This window comes from Pongo pygmaeus, chromosome 2, assembly GCF_028885625.2.
Source record: "Pongo pygmaeus isolate AG05252 chromosome 2, NHGRI_mPonPyg2-v2.0_pri, whole genome shotgun sequence".
NCBI lineage: Eukaryota > Metazoa > Chordata > Mammalia > Primates > Hominidae > Pongo > Pongo pygmaeus.
The window spans coordinates 116,787,684-116,811,382 of record NC_085930.1 but is presented as its reverse complement, the minus strand read 5'-3'; the positions used below and the strand labels follow the sequence as shown (position 1 = coordinate 116,811,382).

The 23,699-nt window shown below is 42.0% G+C and overlaps 1 protein-coding gene across 6 annotated transcripts in view; it reads right to left on the bottom strand.

Annotated features, from left to right (window-relative positions):
* The window catches only part of TRANK1 (tetratricopeptide repeat and ankyrin repeat containing 1), a 117,097-nt gene that overhangs the window by 82,420 nt on the left and 10,978 nt on the right, over nt 1–23,699 (bottom strand). Inside the window, exons 1-2 of one of the 6 annotated variants that reach the window (XM_063662031.1) lie at nt 1,498–1,617; nt 955–1,076 (exon numbers count right to left, since the gene is read on the bottom strand). The exons of 4 other annotated variants lie outside the window; for them this stretch is intronic. The gene's annotated coding sequence lies outside the window, so the exon portion shown is untranslated. Of the gene's footprint in view, nt 1–954; nt 1,077–1,497; nt 1,618–23,699 lie in introns of those variants that run through there. One more of the 6 variants, XM_063662032.1, reaches the window with a different exon arrangement.

The window sequence follows — 23,699 nt, the reverse complement described above, 5'->3', positions numbered from 1 at the left end:
TTTGTCCAGTAAATATTCTTTAAGCTGGCCATGGTCAAACAACTGAAACAAGAAAATTATTGTAATAACTGACAAAGAGTTCATATCCCTCTGTTATAAATAGCTTTCCACTGCAAGAAAAGACCAACATTCTCATCAAAATGTAGAAGGGTCCTAAGAAACAATTCACAAAGAAACACCAATTACTTGCTACTAAATATATGAAAAGTAGGTAAATAGGATCACCCTCACTAGTGCATAAGTAAATCAAAAATTGAACAACAAAATATCATTGGAAAATAATTAAAAGAATGACACAAAATGTTGGGGACACTGCTTACAGAGGAAATAAAATACATCATAAATAGGTTTACCCTCATGGATGTTCACCACCTCAAAAACTTGGAAATAACTAAATGTTCCATAATATATAACAGGTTTAAATCAGTTATAGAAGATCTGTATGTTAGAACAACACACAGTTATTTTTAAAATCATGTTGTGGCCGGGCACAGTGGCTCACGCCTGTAATCCCAGCGCTTTGGGAGGCTGAGGCGGGCAGACCACCTGAGGTCAGGAGTTCGAGTCCAGCCTGGCCAACATGATGAAACCCCATGTCTTCTAAAAATACAAAAATCAGACAGGTGTGGTGGCACACGCCTGTAATCCCAGCTACTCAGGAGGCTGAGGCAGGAGAACTGCTTGAACCCAGGAGGGAGAGGTTGCAGTGAGCCAAGATCACACCACTACACTCCAGCCTGGGTGACAGAGTGAGACTCTATCTCCGAAAAATAAAATCATGTTGTAAAAGACCCAGTGCGCTGGCTCATGCCTGTAATCCCAGCACATTAAGAGGCTGAACACCTGAGGCGGGCGGATCACCTGAGGTCAGGAGTTCGAGACCAGCCTGGCCAACATGGTGAAACCCCGTCTTTACTAAAACTGCAGAAATTAGCCAGGCATAGTGGTGAGCACCTGTAATCACAGCTTCTTGGGAGACTGAGGCAGGAGAATTGCTTGAACCTGGGAGGCAGAGGTTGCAGTGAGCCAAGATCACGCCACTTCCCTCCAGCCTAGGTGACAAGCACTAACTCCATCTGGAAAAAAAAATCGTGTTGTAAAAGAACATTTAACGACAGAGCAAGTTAGTAAATGAAAAATACAGGCCTATAAGGTTGAAAAGGAATATAATCCCAAATTGTTTTAAATACATAAAATATATTGAAAATATGCCAAAATGTTAAAAGCCACACCTTTGGAATTTGACAGAATTTTAATTTTCTTCCTTGATTTTCTGAATTTCCAATCACTCTACAATGTACCCTCTTACTAATCAGACCACAAATGTTATCAAACAGACTCTTTAAGGGTTTAACTGAAGAATTCAAACACAAGGCATTTCCATTGTATTTACAAATACAAAAAAACTCTTCATTTCAAGATTATTTTTCATACTTCTCTAGAAACCAACAGTCAGCTCTTAATGTTATATGGGCAACAACAAATGTATTCACCCACCTATGTTTCTGCTTTTTCTTGATACAATCACATCAGAGGTGAAAGAAGGAATGCCAACCATACAGAAGGCTTTTTTCTTCCTAATAGGATTCATTGAGAGTTACATTCTCATTACACAGAAGAATGCTTTATATCTCTACAATAGAATACAGATGGCTCAGTTGTTGGGTCTTTAAAAAAAAAAAAACTGACCAACTGATTATTTATTTATAAGATGAAATTATTAAATAAAAGTGGTAATAATTTACCATAATGACAATATTCTTCATAGCTAATATCTGCTAAGTACCTACTATGTGCTTTACATCATTGTGTCTTTTCATTCCTATAAGAAGCCTCGGCCAGGCACAGTGGCTCACGCCTGTAATCCCAACACTTTGGAAGGCCGAGGCAGGCAGATCACCTGAGGTCAGGAGTTCGAGACCAGCCTGGCCAACATGATAAAACCCCCATCTCTACTAAAAATATACAAAAATTAGCCAGGCATGGTAGCGCATGCCTATAGCCCCAGCTACTCAGGAAGCTGAGGCATGAGAATCACTTAAGCCCAGGAGATGCAGGTTGTAGTGAACTGAGATCAAGCCACTACATTCCAGCCTGGGCAACAGAGTGAGACTCTGTCAAAAAAAAAAAAAAAAAAAAAAAAGTGCTATAAGGTCAGCGTGACTCTATCTCTATTTTGCACATAGGGAAAGTGAAGCAAAGACAGGTTAAGCCACTTACCATTTGCCACAGTCACACTGAAATTGGTAATGTGAGAAGTCCAACCTAGGTGGCCTCACTTTAAGAGCCAAACTATACTCTGAAGGGCCAAGACAGAGGTTAAAAGATCAGCACCCAGTAAAATCACTAGGGTATCTTATATTTTGGCTGGCACTGAGCACTCTACCCTGCATTTTCAGCTTCGTTAATGGTGTAAAAGCTACAAAATACTTAAGGACAATTGCACAGCTGCCTGGCTGGCTTTCAGAAATTTTCACTATGTCTCTATGAGAATTCAAACTCTAGTTGTTGGAAGCTGTCACAGGCTGCTGAGCTACATATGAGGAAGAAGATGCAAGAAAAATGCAAATGCACTGAGTAGATTTTGAAACAAGCAAGTCTGAAACAGAACAGATCCAGGTGGTTGTGGTTTTTATGACTCATTGTGTATACGTATACACATGAAGTTCTGTAACTGACGTACAGGATTACAGCAAAGACTGGCAACACAGATGGCCTGTTGGGGGGGTTATTACTGAAATGGGCAGAGAGGATGGCTTTCCCTTCATACATTATCTAGGTACTACTTGAATTCTTGACAACAAATTTGTTTACTTTTTTATTTTATTTTTTGGGGTTTTTTGTTTGCTTGCTTGCTTTTTTTGTTTGTTTAGGGTTGCCAAAAGAGCCCAAAAGCAGTCAATGATCCAAGATTAACTCGGGAATGCTGGCAGTAGCAGTAGATCCAAGTTGAAGCTAGAAAGAGTATGTCTTTTTTTTTTCTTCTTCTTTTTTTTTGTGAGATGGACTCTCACTCTGTCACCCAGGCTGGAGTGCAGTGGCGCGATCTTGGCTCACTGCAACCTCCGTCCCTCGAGTTCAAGCCATTCTCCTGCTTCAGTTTCCTGAGTAGCTGGGATTACAGGTGTGCGCCACCATGCCCAGCTAACTTTGTATTTTTAGTAGAGATAGGGTTTCCCCATGTTGGCCAGACTGGTCTCGAACTCCTGACCTCAAGTGATCCGGCCGCCTCAGTCTCCCAAAGCGCTGGGATTACAGGCTTGGCCACCATGCCCGTCCTTTTCCTTCTATCTTTCTTTCTTTCTTGCCTGTTTGCTTGCTTGCTTTCTTGCTCGCTTACTTTCTTGGTTGCTTTCCTTTTCTTGCTTTCTTTCTCTCCTCTCCTCTCTTTCTTTCTCTCTCTCTCTTAAAAGTGACTCTTCTTCCCCACAGGAAGGGTGCCCACAGACAGTCAAGGATAAAAATCCAAAGTCAGAATATACTCTGGGGACTTCAATGTGTTTTGTTTTGTTTTTTTCTTTTTTTCTTGGGGAAAGGGGTACAAATGTGGGATGAGAAGAACAGGAATTTTCTTAAGAAACTCACTCAAAATATTTCATAAGTCCCCTGGAAAAGTATGAGGTGCTGCACCCAAGTCTTCCCTACCCAGGGCATTGAAATAGGACAAGATCGGAACACCTTGCCACCACCCCCCTCAGCTGTCTCACCATCCTGCCCCCACCGACCAAAGCCCAGTAAAGTGGCCTGCACTAAACCTAGGGCATTACCAGTGCAACTTATCCCCTTTGCCCATCAACTTTAAGTTATTTCTCATTTATTTACAGCCTCAATTACACCCAACTACATGCACACCAAAGATGGTATTTCTAAAGCCAGTTGACCAGACCAGCTCTGAACTGTTTTTGTAAAATTTATAACCTAAAAGTCATTCTCACAGCAAAAAGTAAACACCATAAATAATTATCTACCTCCCCAATATCTGGGGTCTCTTGACTGCTTTTGGGTTTGTTTTTGTTTTTTTTTTGAGACTGAGTCTCACTCTGTCGCCCAGGCTAGAGTGCAGTGGTGCAATTTTGGCTCACTGCAAACTCCATCTCCCAGGTTCAAGCTATTCGCCTGCCTCAGCCTCCCAAGTAGCTGGGATTACAGGCGCACGCCACCATGCCAGGCTAATTTTTGTATTTTTAGTAGAGACAGGGTTTTCACCATGTTGGCCAGGCTGGTCTTGAACTCCTGAGCTCAAGTGAGTGCTCAGGTGATCCCTCGGTCTTCCAAAGTGCTGGGATTACAGACATGAGCCACTGCACCCAGCTGGTTTCTTCCTTTTTTTTTTTTTTTTTAAGTAAATTTTATTGAGGTACAATTTACATATGATAAAATTCACCCATTTTAAGTGTTCAATTCATTTAACAAAATTTACGGTCATGTAACCACAACCACAGTCATGATATAGAACACCCCCAACCCCCCATCCCCAGCTCCTGGGAACATTTTTCTAGATTTTTTATCTATTTATTTATTTCGAGATGGAGTTTTCACTCTTGTCACCCAGGCTGGAGTGCAATGGCGCGATCTCGGCTCACTGCAACCTCTGCCTCGTGGGTTCAAGCCATTCTCTTCCCTCGGCCTCCCTAGTAGCTGGTATTACAGGTGCCCACCACCACGCCCAGCTAATTTTTGTATTTTTAGTAGAGATGGGGTTTCACCATCTTGGCCAGGCTGGTCTCGAACTCCTGACTTCAGGTGATCCACCTGCCTCGGCCTCCCAAAATGGTGGGATTACAGGCGTGAGCCACCACTCCAGGCCTATTTTATTTCTTTTTTGTTTTTTTGTTTTTTGTTTTTTGAGAAGGAGTCTCATCTCTGTCACCCAGGCTGGAGTGCAGTGGCCCGATCTCCGCTCACTGCAAGCTCCGCCTCCCAGGTTCACGCCATTCTCCTGCCTCAGCCTCCTGAGTAGCTGGGACTACAGGCACCGGCCACCACGCCCGGCTAATTTTTTGTATTTTTAGTAGAGATGGGGTTTCACTATGTTAGCCAGGATGATCTAAATCTCCTGACCTCATGATCCACCCGCCTTGGCCTCCCAAAGTGCTGGGATTACAGGTGTGAGCCACTGCGCCCAGCCTACCTATTTTATTTCTTAAATTGACATATTGATAATGTACATATTCATAGTGATGTTTTAATACATATAATGTATAAGTGATCAGATCAGGGTATGTAGCATATCCATCGTCTCAAAAATTTATTATTTCTTTGTGTTGGGAATGTTCAATATCCTCCTTCTAGCTATTTGAACTATATGTTATTGTTAACTACAGTCATCCTACAGTAATAAAGAACTGTTTTTAATTTTCACACACCCAACACACATGTGCCTTCCCACTGGATCTGAACTTTCAGCACACCCTAGTCCTATTGTTCATATAGCATCTACCCTATGCTGGGCACTGTGCTGGCGATCAGGAGTCTGATGGTGAAAGGATGGCCACTATCCCCACCTTCCAGAAGTTTACTGTCTGTTAAGGAGATGAACATTAAGTACATCAATAATCACACGAATATTATAGTTAAAATATTTTTCTTCTTATGAAGAAAAAGTAGAGGGTATAAGAAAGCCTGTAACAGGAGATCACAGCTTAGATTGCAGGGATCAAGGCAAGTCTGTTGGAATTGACATTTAAGACAAGATCTAAATTGTGAGCAGTTAGCCCAGTGACAAGGACAGTAGGTGTCCAGGCCACAGAAACAGCACATGCAAAAGCTCTGAGCTTCACAGTTTAAGAACTGCCAGGTGAGTAGGATGCAAAAGTGAAGCTGAAAGAGTAGGTAATTGCCACAGTAAGTAGATGATGGATCTTGAAGGCCATCAGAGGGTCTTGGAATTCATCTAAATGCAACTGGGAAAGCAGCATTGTCTATGACAACTTTCTGTGATAATGCAAATGTTCAATTTTATACTATACAATACAGAAGGCACTAGCCACAACTGGCTACTGTACATTTGAAATATGACTAGTACAAATGAAGAACTGAATTTCAAATCTAACTTAATTTTAATTAACTTTGCAATACATAGCCACATGTGGCTAGTGGCTACCATATTGAACAGTAAAGCACTAGAGGGTTTTAGGTTGGAGATTAACAAGATCCAATTGGGCCTGGCACAGTGGCTCACATCTGTAATCCCAGCACTTTGGGAGGCCAAGGCGGGCAGATCATGAGGTCAGGAGTTCAAGACCAGCCTGGCCAACATGGTGAAACTCTGTCTCTACTAAAAAAATACAGATTAGCCGGGCATGGTGGCACATCCCTGTAATCTCAGCTACTCAGGAGGTTGAGGCAGGAGAATTGCTTGAACTCAGGAGGCAGAGGTTGCAGTGAGCGAAGATCGTGCCACTGCACTCCAGCCTGGGTGACAGAGCAAGACTCCGTCTCAAAAAATAAAATTAAATTAAAAAACCAAGATCCAGTTGATACTTCCAGATCATCCTGGCTGAAGGCAAGATGGAGAGAAATAAGCCAATGTAAAATGAATGCAGGAAGACCAGCCAATAAGAGTTCCTGATGAATTTCATGGGCGTGAGAGTGGAAGGCAGAAGAAATCAACTCCAAGGCTTTTAGCCAAATTTTACTTTGCATTATAGAAACAGGGGCTTTGGTTTCAAATATAAATGTTTTTTTGTTGTTTTTTTGTTTTTTGTTTTTTTGAAGAGACGGAGTCTTGCTCTGTCCCCCAGCCTGGAGTGCAGTGGTACAATCTTGGCTCACTGCAGCTTCCACCTCCCAGGTTCAAGAGATTCTCCTGCCTCAGCCTCCCAGGTAGCTGGGATTACAGATTTACACCACCACGCCTGGCTAATTTTTTAATTTTTAGTAGAGACAGAGTTTCACCATGTTGGCCAGGTTGGTCTTGAACTCCTGACCTCAAATGACCTGTCCACCTCAGCCTCCCAAAGCACTGGAATTACAAGTATGAGCCACCGTGCCCAGCCAAATGCATGTAATATTGGATTTTCTTTTATACAAATACATACACACACACACACACACACACACACACACACACACACACACACAGCCTAGCTCCCTGAAGATAACTATTGTGATACCACTGCATCTAATGTTGCAAAGTATAGGCTCTATAAAGCACATAAATTTGGGAAATACACAAAAGCCTCGAATAGATAACCTTAAAACTGTCAAAGATGAACCAAATAGAAATATATTCTATATTTTTTTCATGAAATGGGAAAAAAGAAATATATTCTGTAGGACAATATACGTTATGAGCTAAATATGGTGTCATCAACCCATTAAAGTGTTTCAGCAACAACAGCAGGGGAAGGAGGAGGCAGGAGACACAGAGAACCATTCTCCCCTCTAAAAGAGAGGTCATCCCCATACCAGGACCGGGAAAGATCAAGAGGTGAACTTCTTTCTTTCTTTTTGAGTATTTATCTGTTTGTTTAAGGGAGGGCAGGAGATGTTGGAAGTTTGGTGGGAGCAGAGAAGGGTGAGGCGAGTTTAAGATTTTCTCCAAGTACCATTTCTTTCATTACCAAGTTTTTAGTAAACTTGGGGCTACCTCTATATGTATTAATCTGGAATTGGTTTTCCCTAGAGCATGCATTCTCAATGGGGCAATATTGCCCTCAAAGGAAAGAAAATGGGTTATTGGGGAGTAAAAATGTTTATTCTTTTCATGTACAAAGCACAGATATACATACAATATAAAAAAAAGGATATACAGTATTATCTGTGGTATTAAAATTTCATGGGGGGTGGGAAGCTAGATTAGCTAAAAGTCTGAAAAGGTTAGGAGGAGCTATAATGAAAAAATGCTTGAGTAACACTACCCTACAGGAAATTGAGGGATGGAGGAAAGGGTGTTAAATGTAAACAAAAGATCTACTGATGAATGTATAAACAAAATGTGGCATATACATACAGTGGAGTACTATTTAGCCTTAGAAAGGAATGAAATCCTGACACAAGATACAACATGGATGAACCTTCAGGGCATCATGCTAAGTGAAATAAGTCAGTCACCAAAAAACAAGTATTTTACAGTTCCACTTATATGAGCTACTTAAAATAGTCAATTTCATAGAAACAGAAAGTAGAACTGTGGTTACCAGGTACTATAAGGAAGGAGAAATGGGAAGTTGTCGTCTAATGAATATGGAGTTTCAGTTTTGCAAGTGAAAAATTCCAGAAATTGTTTTTACAATATGAATGTGCTTAACACTACTGAACTGTACACTTAAAAAGTGTTAAGATGGCAAATTATGTTTCGTGTTTTTTACCACAGTTAAAATTTGTTTTAAGTAAAAAGAAAATGAAGCAAAAACCCAGAAAGAAAAAAGAAAGAAAGAAAGAAAGAAAGAAAAGGAAAGAAAGAAAAAGAGAGAGAGAGAGAGAAAGAAACGCCAGTGTAAACAAGTATGTCTGGACTTGTATTTCTACTCCAAGTTAGACAGAAACATTACTGATTTTCCTTACGCACACTATGCTACACCATGATACCCAAAAGATGGCAGGATATCAAAGTTTCCTCGGTTTTGTAGTAGTACTGATTTACATGCACATTCAGGAAAGTAAAAGCAGCCAAGATACTAATTACTTACAGAGCCATCCTAAGACCCTGGCCCCGCTGACAAGATGACAGTTAAAATATCCCCCAGCAGGCATCACAGTCAGGGAGTTTGCAGTATTCAAAGTATAATTTATGTGCCCATAAAAAAACTATATTATGCAATAAGGATATGTGGGGTTTCAGTCAAATGGTCAAACAACATACAGCAACAATACAGCAACATACAGCAACATACAGCAACAATTACTGTGCAATATTCACAAAGACATACAGTAGAGGTCTGTCATATCCCATTATCTTGATAGGCCCAAATTTTTTTTAACATTTTTATTGAGGCAAAACATAGTATGATGTGTGTAACATGCACTACTCTTCAGTGTTCAGCTATGATTTTTATACCCATCTACCCACCTAACTCCCACCTGGGTGAATATATAGAACATTTCCAGGTCTCCAGAAGGTTCCCTCTTGTCCATTCCTAGTCTAAACCCACCTTCTTCACCACTATTCTGATCTGTAAACTATAAATGAGTTTCACCTGTTCTCGAACCCCATAATAACATGGTGGGTTCCCTCTTTCCTTAAAGATTATCCATGTGAGACTCAACTAAATTGTTGTACATATCAGTAACTCCTTTCTTTTATTGCTGTGTGGTGTTTGATTTTATGAATATACCACAATTTACTTATCCATTCTGTTGATGGGCATTTGAATTGTTTCCAGTTTGAGATAACTGTGAATAAAGCTGTTATAAATGATCCTGTATATGTCTTTCAGTGAGTTATTTGTCTGCCTTTCTTCCCAGGAGTGGACCTGCTGAGTGACAGGCAAGATGTGCTATTTACTTTTAGTAGAGACTGCCAGTTTTCCAAGTGGTTGAACCAATTTATACTCCCAAAAGCTGTGTTTTGTGTATATAAACTGCCAACATTTGTCAATTCTGCACACTATCAGTCTTTTTAATTTTAGCCACTGTAGTATCTTATTGTGGTTTTAATTAGCATTTTCCTGATGACTAATAAAGTTGTGTGCCTTTTATTGGCCATATGAGTGTCCTCTTTTGTGAAGCTCCAAATATAACCAATCCTAGAAGAGTTGTTTGTTTTGTTTTTAATAATTAACCACTAGATGACAATACGCCAGGCCCCTTTTAGCTCATGTTCTTGCAATATTGCTAATAGCAGGGGAAAGAATGGACTCTGACCTGCACACTGGACAGCCATCATTCTACTATACGGTACACAAACTATAATATGCTCAGGAAATAAATTCGCTTAAAATGCTTTACCAATAAATGGCTAAGGATATTTCATTAGATTATAGTGACAGCATGGTGCCAGGAAATATTCTTGTAAAAAACTAAAAACAGGTTAAACTTTTATGTCAGATACTTGAAAGTTGACCCTTAGTAACAGTTAATGATATTTATAATTTAGGAAGCTCTGACACTCTACCCATTTGGCTACAATGAACCATTCTTGGGACCTTTGAAGTGGCTACTCCTTCCTCACTGAGTTCCAGTTTTGTGTCTGTTATCTGCCTCTCTTCCCCAAGCTCCTTAGACTTAAGGGAAGCTGACTCCACCCTTACTTCCTAAGGGTCTGATGAGCAAATTTATCTTCCTGACAGAAACTGGTTCAGTATTGAGTGTAGGGCACAATTCTGGCCCCTGAAACTTAAAAAGATGTTTATTGGAGGATTCTGAGACAGTGTTTTGTCATCATTCTGGATAAGCTTCTAGAAGAGAATCTCTCTATTACATGGGGCACTGTCCAGTGTGGAAGTGAAGCTGTGAATCCTGACACTGAGATGTGTAAATGTGTGGCCCTACATTTCAGCTGCATTTTGCTTCCGGCGTAAGGATGAAACCAACACTCACAGGATGAAACCAACACTGACAGAAAAGGACAGGGCCAAGGGAAATAAAGGAAAATAGTGGGGAGCCATCAATCTGGGGAGAATCCTGAGGCCTGCCCTATCTCTGGACTTCTACTTATATGAGTGCATCAGTTAGGATGCCTTTGGCTGCAAACGAGGAGTTGGGGGGTGTGTAATTTTCTTATTGGATACAGTGAGTTCTAAATTTCTCTTCAAAGAATCAGTATGTCAGTATGTTCAGTTCTTTGTCCCCCATTTTAAAGTTTAACTTCCTCGTAGTTTCAGTAAACAACCTTTCCACCAGTTTTAATCAGTAGTTCACATCTGTTCCCCTGGTCACCTGCTCCGTCCTGACTCATCCTGGTTACCTGCTTTGACCTGAGTCACCCCTGGTAACCTGCTCTGACCTAAGCCACCTTCAGTTACCTGTTCCATAACTGTCTTTCCTGCCAAACTGCTCACCCCGCCACTCTGGCTCATACATCTGCTCTCTTTAAAATAGCCAATCGGAATTGGCTTAGACTGTGCCATCCAACCCTAGCCAATAGGGGAATGACATAGCAGTAGGGGCTACCTGCGACAGGAATAAGAATCCCTTCCCCTCCCCTGTCCAGGTGTGCTCTCACCATTACTCCATTCACGAATCGCATCCTCTTATAGAAGTAAAAATTGCCTTGCTGAGAAAATTAAATTTATGTTCCAGTGCTATTTCCTTGTGACACCAAAAATTTATTTGTAACATTCTCACAGAATCAGAAATAAGGGAGTAAGACTACATCTCTTTATCTCTCTGTAACACCATCCTAAGCACACTGGCTTTGTGCCCTCATGCTTGTCCCCTCAAGATTGAAGGTTGCTATAACTCCAGGCATCACATTAAAGACAGGAAGAAGGGGTCCCTGCAACCACTGGCTCCCTGGTACCACATATCTCTTTTATAAAACAGGAAAACTTTCCCAAAGCCCCCAAGTAGACTTCTCCGCATTTCACTAGTCAGAAATAGGAATCTAGAAAAATAAGTATGTGGCTCTATAATGGTAGGTGGCCAGGGAAGAGAATGCAGGTAGGAGCTGCTGGGTTTGCCAAACAACAGGGTGAGACAGTACATATCCTTATTGTTTAAGTTAGGCTTTCTGTTACTTATAACTAAAAGCACAGCAGGCCAGGTACAGTGGCTCACACCTGTAATCCCAAAACTTTAGAAGGGCAGGCTGGGAGGATTGCTTGAGCTTAGGAGTTCCATACCAACCTAGGCAACACAGTGAGACCCCATCTCTACAAAATAAAAATTAAAAAATTAGCAAAACATGGTGGCATGCACCTGTAGTTCCAGCTATTTGGGAGACTGAGGCTGAAGATCACTTGAGCCCTGGAGGTCAAGGCTGTGGTAAACCATGACTATGCCACTGTACTAGTGACAGAGTGAAACTCCATCTCATTAAAAATAATAATAATAATAAATAAAAAATGAAAGCAGGGCAATTAGCTCTGTGACAGTTTCTATTCTATCTGGCTATTACTATTCTATCTGGAACATTCTGTCCAATGTGGTAACCACACATGGCTATTTACATTTTAATTTAACTAAAATTAAATACAATTAAAGTTTCAAGGCCGGGCGCAGCGGCTTATGCCTGTAATCCCAGCACTTTGGGAGGCCAAGGTTGGTGGATCACAAGGTCAGGAGTTGGAGACCAGCCTAGCCAATGTGGTGGAACCCTGTCTCTACTAAAAAATACAAAAATTAGCCGGGTGTGGTGGTGGATTTATTAGAGAAAATAGGAAAATATGTTACTAGAGGGCAACGGTCAGAATCAGCAGAAGAGGAGCTGACTGCCAGGGAACAAAGTCTTGCTGGAGATCTTATAGGATGGTTCTTAGGCTGCAGAATGCTACGTGCAGTGCCGATAAAACACCAAGGTTGCAGTGAGCTAACTTGCAGGTGTCTGGTGATAGTTGGGCAAAGGAAGATTGTAAGTTATTTGCACAGGAGCGCTGTGTGTCCTGGACCATGAAGAAAGACAGACTTATAGTTTATCTGATGTCTGTTTTTGCTTTCCCTCGGCCCTGCCAGCCTGACTTCCTGTTCCTAATTAGGACTCCACAGATACGATAGCTCCTAGCCACATATGACTATGGAGTACTTGAAATGTGGCTAGAGTGACTGAGGAATTGAACCTTTAATTTATTTTTATTTTTATTTTTGAGACAGAGTCTTGCTCTGTCGCCCAGGCTGGAGTGCAGTGGTGTGATCTCAGCTCACTGCAACCTCTGCCTCCTGGGTTCAAGTGATTCTCCTGCCTCAGCCTCCCGAGTAGCTGGGACTACAGGTGTGCACCGCCACCACACCCAGCTGTGTTTTTTGTATTTTTGTTTTTTGAGATGGACTTTTGCTTTTTCGCCCAGACTACAGTGCCGTGGTGTGATCTCGGCTCACTGCAACCTCCACCTTCTGGTTTCAAGTGATTCTCCTGCCTCAGCCTCCTGAGTAGCTAGCTGGGATTACAGGCATGCGCCACCACGCCCGTCTAATTGTTGTATTTTTAGTATAGACGGGGTTTCACCATGTTGCCCAGGCTGGTCTCGATCTCCTGACCTCAGGTGATCCACCTGCCTCAGCCTCCCAAAGTGCTAGGATTATAGGTGTGAGCCACCCCACCTGGCCTTGGTAAATTCTTTTACCCCCATGCCACCAGCATAGTCACTGCTCACCCACATTTTGGTGGCCTGTAGGGGGAACTCTCTCTGGATGGGAACTCTCGCTCCTTACGGGAAACTCTCTCCCCTCTCTCTTTCCCTTTCTCAAGTCAGCACACTCCAAGAACAACCTCTAAGCATGGAGGCATCTGCAGGTCTCCAGCAGGAGCTACACTCCGGTGGGACTGAAAGGTGACTGTGTGGAAGCATCTGACGGCCACTGCCCAGTTTGGGTGAGGGACCTGGGTTCACTTACTCTTTTCAGTCTTTCAGCAGCTGGCTTCTTAACCATCCTGGTGCTCTCCAGTGCTGCCTGAAGGCCAAAGGGTGAACAGGGCTGGCTGCCTTGCCTGAAGGGAAGAAGACTCTCCTAACTGGAAGCAGAAGCTCGTTCAAAGTGAATTCACACACGTTTGGGGTAACTCAGGTGCTCTCTTTCTCACTCTACATTCTCCTGTGGGGTCAGCCTGCCATTCTGTCTTGGACTTTGCTAAATCAGGTGACCTCGGACAGCCTCAAAATGGTGAGGGTTCCCTTACCCACTCCCTCTCCTGGGTGGGCACCAGGTGAGATCATCCTTTACCTTTCTTCCTCGTACCTGGGCTGATCACCCAGAGTGAGTACCTGGACTGGCCGTCCAGTGTTAAGGCCCCTAGCAGCCAAGGGCTCCTTTCTAATAGGTGGAACGCCCCTTTGGAAAGTGCACCCAAGTCCCTCAGCAGACGCAAGTGGAACCCTCTTTTCATCTTGGCAGGATGTCCCAAGGGAAAGTGCAATTAGTGCCCTCAAGTGGCACCGCCCCCAAGCAGCATGTTTTCCAGTCCCACCATGGGACAAACCCCATCTATCCTTCAAACTCACCTCTGGGCTACATTCTAAAGCATTAAAACAAATTTAATTCTCAGACTCTCAAAAAAGAGAAATGTGTAATTTTCTTGTGTAAGACAGCATAACCCTTATGCAAAAGAAATCATCAAATTAGCCTCCTCAGTCTTTTATAACCGCGAGCAGAATAAGGAGAACAGGGCTAAAAAGAAAGATGCAGAGACAAAAAGCAGGCTCAACTGTTGGCTGCTTCACAAGACCCCAGCCCCCTCCTCGTTGCCCTAAGGACACTCCTCTAGATAACTGCCACCAGTCCAAAAGGCCAGGCACTAAAAGGCAAAGCACCTCAATTGAATAAATGAAAAAAAGCCCCACATGCTTGCCCCCTCTGTCACAAGCTTGGCCACTGGAAACAGGACTGCCCTGAGAGCCAAAGGACCCCCTGGACAGAATCCCAAAACCAGGGGTCTTAAGCTAAAGAGGCTCTCTGCTCCTGCTAAAAACAGCTCACCTTAACTGGTAACTTGCAGAGGTGAGGAAGAATTTATCTCACACCATAAAGGTCTGGGGTGCTAAGGCTCTCCCTGATGGGAGAAAAACAAGGGTGTTAGGGGTATTGGCCCCACACCATTCAGTGGCTGAAAGGTGGTAACCCAGGCACTCTCACACAAACTTTACAGGAGACACACAAACTCTCCTGTAAAGTTTAACCTTTTCCTCTCTGTTCCTTTCTTTTTTTCTTTTCCTGTTCAATCTAGGGGTCCAAATTGAAAAGACAGTTTCTAACATCCTAACCCCTGATTTTATTATTCTTTTTAAAACTCCAGCTGGTTACATATTATGGCCTGTTTTGTGCACGTTTTAAACTAATGGGCAAACTACAATAAGAAAAAGTCAGAGCTCAATGGTTAATCTGCACCATAGGGTTAAGTAGAATCATCTAAAGTTCTCTATCTTCCTCTTTTTTTTCTGTCTGCTTTAAATCTACTGTTACCAAGTTGCTGGTGCTGAGATAAGACTCATTATTTATGATCCAACTAGAATGTAAACATTGGAAACTCATTTAAAGTTAAAGAAAAAAAGGTAAAAAAAGTTGTGTTAAACAAACAACCTAGAATTTTTTTAACCTTCCTTAAGAGTTAGTAAGTCCAATACATCTTTTGAATCTTTCTTTCTTTTTTTTTGAGTCTCGCTCTGTCGCCCAGGCTGGAGTGCAGTGGTGCAATCTCCGCTCACTGTAGCCTCTGTGAACCCTCTCGGGTTCAAGCAATTCTCCTGCCTCAGCCTCCCCAATAGCTGGAACTACAGGCACGCACCACTACACCCAGCTAATTTTTGTATTTTGAGATGGGGTTTCACTATGTTGGCCAGGATGGTCTTGATCTCCTGACCTCATGATCCACCCACCTTGGCCTCCCAAACTGTTGGGATTACAGGCATGAACCACTGTGCCCGGCCGTTGAATCTTATTCTTAAAGCTAACTCTTTTTATTCAGTTCTACTGCAGGCTCTCAGTAATTCTCCAACTACCTCTCTTAAGCAGCTTCACCCTCTTAATATTGATGCTTTTATAAGGGAGGTAGTATACAATTGCTGTTTGCAAGGAAACTCCCAAGATTACTGCCCAGACAAAATTTCTTTATGTTTGTCCCAGTAATGACGTATACCCCCACACCACAGCAACAATGTGCTGAGGTACTTGGTGTTTAACTGTTTTTCTTATACTCTTTGCAGCGCTTCTTCTTTCCTGTCTTCCTGAGTTTCCTGTATATTGTCATTTTCCCTAAACATGGCTCTGTTTTTATTCGTCTGTCATGGCTAACTATTGTCTCAATGGCTATACGCATGCATCCACTCTACTCAGTAACATCACAGGTTGCTAACATAACACACAGCACTAACTGCCGGATGTGCCCTCGCAAACAAGCACTTGAGGATGACATTACACTCTTAGCAGTCCCATGATCTATAGAAGAAATTGTTAAGCCCAATACTCTGGATTAGACTATACCGTTTACATGCACACCAAAAACACAGGTCTAGGAGAGGGACCTGGGCCAATCGATCCCTCATGGCAATCATCCACCATGACAAAGCAAATAGAGAAGGCACCAGAAATGGTCTGTAAGGCTCGCCTCTGCATCAGAAACTCCAAGGGGTCTGGCCCTTTCCTAGGGGCTTTAACACAAGCCCATTATAGTTACATCATTAACTATAATCAAATGTACCAGGAATGGTAGCCAAATAACAACTCTAACGAGTTCACTGTGTACCTCTGCAGGTTTTCTCTATGGTTGGGAAACAACAAAGTTAATGCCAGCAAAATTTAGAGTGATTCCTTTATGCCTATAAATAGTTCAGCAAATGGGACAGAATACAGAGGAACAAGGGTCGAAACTGGGCAACTTCTTCACCTCAATAATTATGTCTACATCTGTTCCTCAATTTTCCCTTATCCCATTAATATTTAAAAACCTTATTTGTCAGGCCAGGTCCCACTTCTCCTGCCTATAATAATGATTATACTAGTTTATTTGCACCTTGTATTGTTCATGAAATATCTTGTTTTGCGTCTTCTAGAATACAACAACTTCAAACCAAAATGTTACTGCAGTAAGGGTATCAGCCAGTAAAAGAACTAATGAATCCCCTTTGGAGACAGCAGAACAAAATTTTAGGCTGCAAATGCTGTTCCCCTATGGTCCCACAGCGACTCTGCCTAATTTATCTCCCAACCCAGGGATTGAGGCCCATGTAACCTCCTGACTGACTAACAATCCTAGGTAGGGCCAACTCTACGTCCCTGGTCAGCAAGAAGGTGAAGGTGAGACCTTCACTTACATGCCAAAGATTTGTCATCGCTGCTCTGTCAGGGGAGGAATGTGGAGTCCTAATTACAGAAAAGAAGTCAGGCTGGCGGGACCAAGGGAAAGCAAACACAAACATCAGATAAGCTATAAGTCTGCCTTTCTTCATGGTCCAGGACACATAGCCCTCCTGCACAAATAACTTACAATCTTCCTTCGCCCAACTATCACCAGACACCTGCAAGTTAGCTCACTGCAACTTTGGTGTTTTATCGGCACTGCACATAACATTCTGCAGCCTAAGAACCATCCTATAAAATCCCCAGCAAGACTTTGTTTCCTGGCAGTCAGCTCCCATTTACCTACTTTCTCTAATAAATCTGCCCTTCTTCACCTACAGCTGTCTTGGGAAATTCTTTTCTCTGCACGCCACTGGCCTAGTGGTCGCTCACCCCCAACAATATTTGACAGTGCAGATCTAAAATATCTCAATCACTGCAGAAAGTTTTGGAGAGTGCAGTTCCAGATAGAATAATAAGCCAGATGCAACATCTGAAATATTATTTTTCTACTCAGTGGAAATTTAGCCTTCAATTCTTGTGTGTGAGAGTATAAGGGCTGTTTCCCCAAATTTTGGAGTGTCCCAGGAGTTGGGTATGTCCATGCTCCATCCTATTCCCACCTCAGAGAATCATGCTGTCTTTCTAGCCTGCACAAATCTAAGACATGAAGATGAATATCTGCAGTCAGGAACTAAATTCTCATGGAATTACTTCTGTGGTGCATTTTGATATAGAATGTGGGGTCACAGGTTGTGGTGAGCAAACCCAGCCCATATCTCTCCAAGCATTCCCTGATTAGTGCCCACAGTATTACAACCGGAAACTAGTTTCTTGCCCCATAGCTCCCCCATAAATACATTAATTTTAAGTTTCTATCTACTTGTTCCCTTGAAAACTAGAGCAAAGGCCTGTAAAACCAAGGTACACCCAATAAAACTGCCATTGACCGTGCAAAGCAAAAATGAAGAAAAATTTCTGACATGATTTCATGAAGCAACGTGGTTTTTTGTTTGCGAAGGGAATGGGGAAAAAGTCTTTTTTTCTACGGATCTGATCCCTATTTGACTAGCTGTCGAGAATTTTCAATACAGCCAACTTTAAAGTCCTGTTTCCCTTGATATTCATATTAGGACTTCACTCACCACACACTGACTCACTCTTGTCCCTTCACCAACCAGTACTTCAAAAGATGTTTTTCATTAAATTCTTCATTACACATGGAACATTTCACTATGGGAGAAAAGAAGAAGCAGGACTCCTGGGAAGTTTAATTACACTAATACTGCTTTATGACTTGATGTTTACAGGCTTAAATTAATACAGGACTAAAATAACTTGTATCTGTGTGACCTGAGGAAATAGACACAGATTTTCAAAGAAAAACCAAGGTAATAAGAAGAACGTTAATTTTGAAAAGTATACATGTAATTCTCATAGGAGCATTTTTTAAAAGCTCCTTACAAAATATGAACTAATGTCCTTAAATTTTCAAGACTTACATGGAGAAAAAACAAAACTTTACTTTAAAAAAAAATATTTTTAAAATACTAACATGTTTCTGGTTTGGGCAAATTCACTATTATAAAATGTCAAGTCCTCCCATGTTAATGAATTAATGTATATTTTCAGCAAAATTTCAATTTATAAAACATAAAATGTTTAAAGAAATTAATGAAGCAGCTGTCAAGATTATCTAAAAGAATACATAAGCCAGAATTGCAAAGATATTTTTAATAAAAAGAGAAGTATCAAGAGGGAATCTTCTTCCAGGTGAGGCTTAAAGGATAATAGTAAATCAAATAAAACAAATAAATAAAAGAGTAGAAGAGGGAATCTTCTCTAACATTTTAAAATATGTATTTATAAAACATTAATTTTTTTTTTTTTTTTTGAGATGGAGCCTCACTCCGTTGCCCAGGCTGGAGTGCAGTGGCAAGACCTTGGCTCACTGCAACCTCTGCCTCCTGGGCTCAAGCAATTCTGCCTCAGCCTCCTGAGTAGCTGGGATTACAGGCACGCACTGCCACACCTGGCTGGTCTCACCATGTTGGCCAGGCTGGTTTCAAACTCCTGATCTCAAGAGATCCACCAGCCTCGGCCTCCCAAAGTGCTGAGATTACAGGCATGAGTGACCGCCACTGGGCCTATAAAACATTAAATTGTTAAAGTCGGGTACTAACATGAAAGTAAGCACATCAATGGAACAAAGTAGAATATCCAGCAATAAATATATATAGTATAAAAAGCAGAAACACATTCCATATGTAATAAAAGTGGCTTTTTAAGTAAATTGAAAAAGAGTGAATCATTTGGTACAACTCACTAAACATCTGGAAAATAAGTTAAATTCCTACTTCACCCCATGTGGTAGGCCAAGTAATGAATTCCCCCAAAGATATCCAGATCCTTATCCCCAGAAACTATGAATATATTACATTACATGGTAAAAGGAACTTTACTGATGTAATTATGATTACAGACCATAAGCTAGGGATACTATCCCTGGATTATCAGTGTGAGCCCAATCTAATGACAAGAACTCTTTGACTGTGGCTCTGTGGCCAGAGTCAGACAGGCTCATGGAAAGACAAGGGCAAGGGAGATGCAGCAGATTGTTGTTGTTGTTGTTGTTGTTGTTTTGAGACAGAGTTTCACTCTTGTTGCCCAGGCTGGAGTGCAATGGCACAATCTCAGCTCACTACAACCTCAGCCTCCCAAGTAGCTGGGATTACAGGCATGCGCCACCATGCCCAGCTAACTTTTTTTTGTATTTAGTAAAGACAGGGTTTCACCATGGTCAGGCTGGTCTCAAACTCCTGACCTCAGGTGATCCACCTGCCTCGGCCTCCCAAAGTGCTGGGATTATAGGCATGAACCACTTTGCCCAGCTGAGATGCAGCAGATTTGAAGTATGAAAAGGAGTGGGCCCATCACTGCAGGCCTTGAAGGCAGAGGGGGGAAGAGTGATGAGGAATGTGGGTCACCTTAAGGAACAGAGGCTCCCAGCTGACAGTAAGAAAATGGGGACCTGAGTCTTACAGCTACCAGGAACTGGATCCTGCCAACAACATGAGTGAGTCTGGAAGCAGGGGGTCTTCGCAGACTTTCCCGGTAGGAACTCAGCCAGCCAACATCTTGGTTTTGGCCATGTGAAACCAGCCAAGCTAGCCCACACTTCTAACCTATGGACTGTGAGATAATAAATTCATGTTGTTTTAAGCCACTAAGTTTGTGGTCATTCATTATGGCAGCAGTAGGAAACTAATACACATCATATACCAAAATTAGTTCCAAATGAATAAAAAAAGTCAGTGTGAAAATGATACCACAGCAATAAATGGAACAAATTACTGATAAAAACAGCAACATGAAGAATCTCAAAAAGTTTATATTGAGCAAAAGAAGCCAGACAAAAGAACATAAACTGTGTGATTCCAATTAGATGACATTCTATAACAGGCGAATCTAAGAAATCAGAACAGTGATTGCCAAAAAAAGAGAGGAGGGACTGACTGGAAAGGGTTATCAGTGAACTTTCTGGAAGAATGGAAATGTGTGTTTTGACATTGTGGTGGTGGCCACACAGGTGTATATGTTTGTTAAAACTCATTGAACAGTAACTTAAAATCTGTACCATTTATTACATGCAAATATCTCATTTTTTAAAAAGCACTGAGAAAAAGAAAAGCACTAAGAGAAAATATAGGTACAGATTTTAGATAATGTTCAACCACTCTAGGAAGACATTCGGCAATACCTAACAAAGTGACACATACACATGGCCTCTGATGCAGCAACTGACTCTACTGGGAATGGATCTTACAGACTGACTGCATACATTGGAAATGGCAAATGTGTAAGATTATTCACTATCATGTTGCTTGTAATAATAAAAGACTGGGACCAACCTTAATATCCATTAACAGGGGACTGATTCAATATATTAAAGTGCAGCACCCCCCCCAAAAAACAAAATATTAATCAAGTGTTAAAAAAAAAAAAGAATGAAGACGGTTCTGTATATTGATCTAGGATAACCTCCAAAATATATTTGAAAAAGCAAATGCAGAACAGTGTGTATATTACATTCCCTTTTGTACAGAAAGGAAGAGAGAGGCTGAATAAGAATATATATTAATACTTGCAACAAAGTGCAGTGGCTCATGCCTGTAATCCCAGCACTCTGGAGAACGAAGGCGGGTAGATCACTTGAGCCCAGGAGTTCCAGACCAGCCTGGGCAACACAGTGAGACCTCATCTCTACAAAAAATGCAAAAATTAGCTGGGCATGGTGGCACACACCTATAGTCCCAACTACTCGAGAGGCTGAGGCAGAAGGATCACTTGAGCCCAGGTCAAGGCTGCAGTTAGCCATGATCACGTCACTGCACTACAGGCTGGACAACACAGCAAGACCCTGTCACAAAAAGAAAGAAAGAATATATATTTGCATTTGCTTATATATGCATAAAGAAATTCTGGGCCAGGTGTGGTGGCTCACACTTGTAATCCCAGCACTCTGGGAGGCCAAGGTGGGAGGATCATTTAAGCCTAGGAGTTTGAGGTTACAGTGAGCTATGATCGCACCACTGCACTGCAGCCTAGGTGACGGAGCCAGAAAATCTGTCTCTTAAAAAAAAAATCTGGAAGGATCCACTAGAAATAAAATTATTTACCCTTATTGGGAGGGTGGGGCAGAGAACACAGGAGAGAGACTTTTCTTCATAACCTTTTTATATGTTGTTAGATTCTTGAATTACATAAATTCAAAAGAGCTTTAGTGCAGTTTTATGTAATCTTCACATTTGAGGTCATTCTAATGATACCAAAAGCAGAAATCATAAAGAAAGTAACAGACATGAATCCATGAAAATTACAAACTCCTATATATCAAAAGGCACTGAAAATACTTTAAATCAACATGGTTATGGGTAGAGATTCACTCACATACTGCCATAGCAGGATAAAACAGTACAGCATCTGTCTATAGAAATGTTAAATGCACAGCTGAGTGCAGTGGCTCACACCTGTAATCCCAGCACTTTGGGAGGCAGAGATGGGTGGATCACTTGAGATCAGGAGTTCGAGACCAGCCTGGCCAATGTGGTGAAACTCCATCTCTACTAAAAATGCAAAACTAGCCAGGTGTGGTGCCTGTAATCCCAGCTACTCGGGAGTCTAAGGCAGGAGAATCGCTTGAACCTGGGAGGTGGAGGTTGCAGTGAGCCGAGATCGCACCACTGCACTCCAGCCTGGGCAACAGAGTGAAACTCCATCTCAAACAAACAAACACACACACACAAAAACTATGAGTTAGAGCTATCAGACTGTCAAAATATGCGATTAAAATGAATAAAGCAAACTGGAGAGTAATTTGGAGAGCAACTTAGCGAGTTGAAAAGCTTAAGGATGTATGTGTGTACCTACATTTCATCTATAGAGAGATTTCTGACTTAACAAACTAATAAGAGCAGTGATCTTTGGGGAGCAGATCTGGGAATGGGAAGAATGCTACTGAACTATGAGAGAGTACATTTTTCTGTTGTTTTACATCATCTAATTTGTGGTAATTTGTTACTGCAGCCCTAAGAAACTAATACACCACCACTCTGAATATATTCACAGAATCATATAAATAGAAAACATTCAATAAAGTGTGGGATATGATGAGGTTTCTCTTCAAATAGCCTGATCAATCCTTTATTCTTTAATTCATAGTACCCCCCAAACCCCTTTTTCTCTTTTTTTCTTCCTTTCTGTCTTTGTTACATGCCCAGACACGCCACAGTACCAGGCGTTATCAGTACTAGCTCACATTCCTTTCCTTATTTGGAAAGAAGACTAGCTCTCTAGCTCATTGAAGACACCCCTTCCCCTTTCCCCTCTCTCCCTTACGTGCCCACCTTATCTTAAAAAAGTTCAAATGTTTAGCCAACCGGGATTAGTTTAGAATTTACGGCCCGAACCCGGCCAATGGGGAAAGGGTACAGGCGCACTTGCATCAGGAATAAAGGCTCTCGTGCCCCTTTGTTCAGGTGTGCTGTCATGGCGACTGGCCAAGGAGGCACCCCTCTGCACAAAGTAAAATTGCTTTGCTAAGAATCCTCTGTTTGAGTGTTCAATCTCCTTAGGATTTTGAATGTTATTCCCAAAAAAAGTGAGACGGTTGGACTACAATTTCTAGAGCAAGGAACCCAAAGCTCAGAGATTAGGGGGCCTTGAGCCAGGCCACACAGCAATGAGCACCAGAGGTGAAACCCAGGCTTATCTCCTAGCGTCCACCCCAGCACCCTGGTCCATGCTACCTGTCACCTGCCATTTCTGGGTGGGCAGGAAAGACAGGCCTAGATCCCAGGGCTTGCCTCTGGTTCATGGTGTTTCAGGTTACTGGCATATGGGCCATGGTGATCCCTGCATGTTATTTGAGTGTAATCCCTGCAACATTTACAGAACCTTTGCTTTGTTTACCCAGTAAGGAGAAAATATTTGGTAAAAACATAGCCCTAGTATTTGTCTGTTTTTCAAAGGGGTTCCCTGAAATTACTAATCAATTAAGCAGCTACAGCTGAGAAAGTCTGTGGAACTCAAGACCTTGCCCCACTTCCCAAGCTAAGATAGGCTGTGAGGATGAGGGGTGGGACAGGTCAGCACTGTGATGTCTGGAAATGACCCCAACTCTTTCCACTGTGATTGTTCCTTTAGGAAACAGGGCACTTGCTCAGGGGCCCTAAGAAACCCTTTTCAGCTGGAGGGCAATGTCACCATGGTGGGCATGCTCTAGATGGCTGCTCAGCTCACTGCAAAGGCCTTCCAGGGGACAGCCAAGG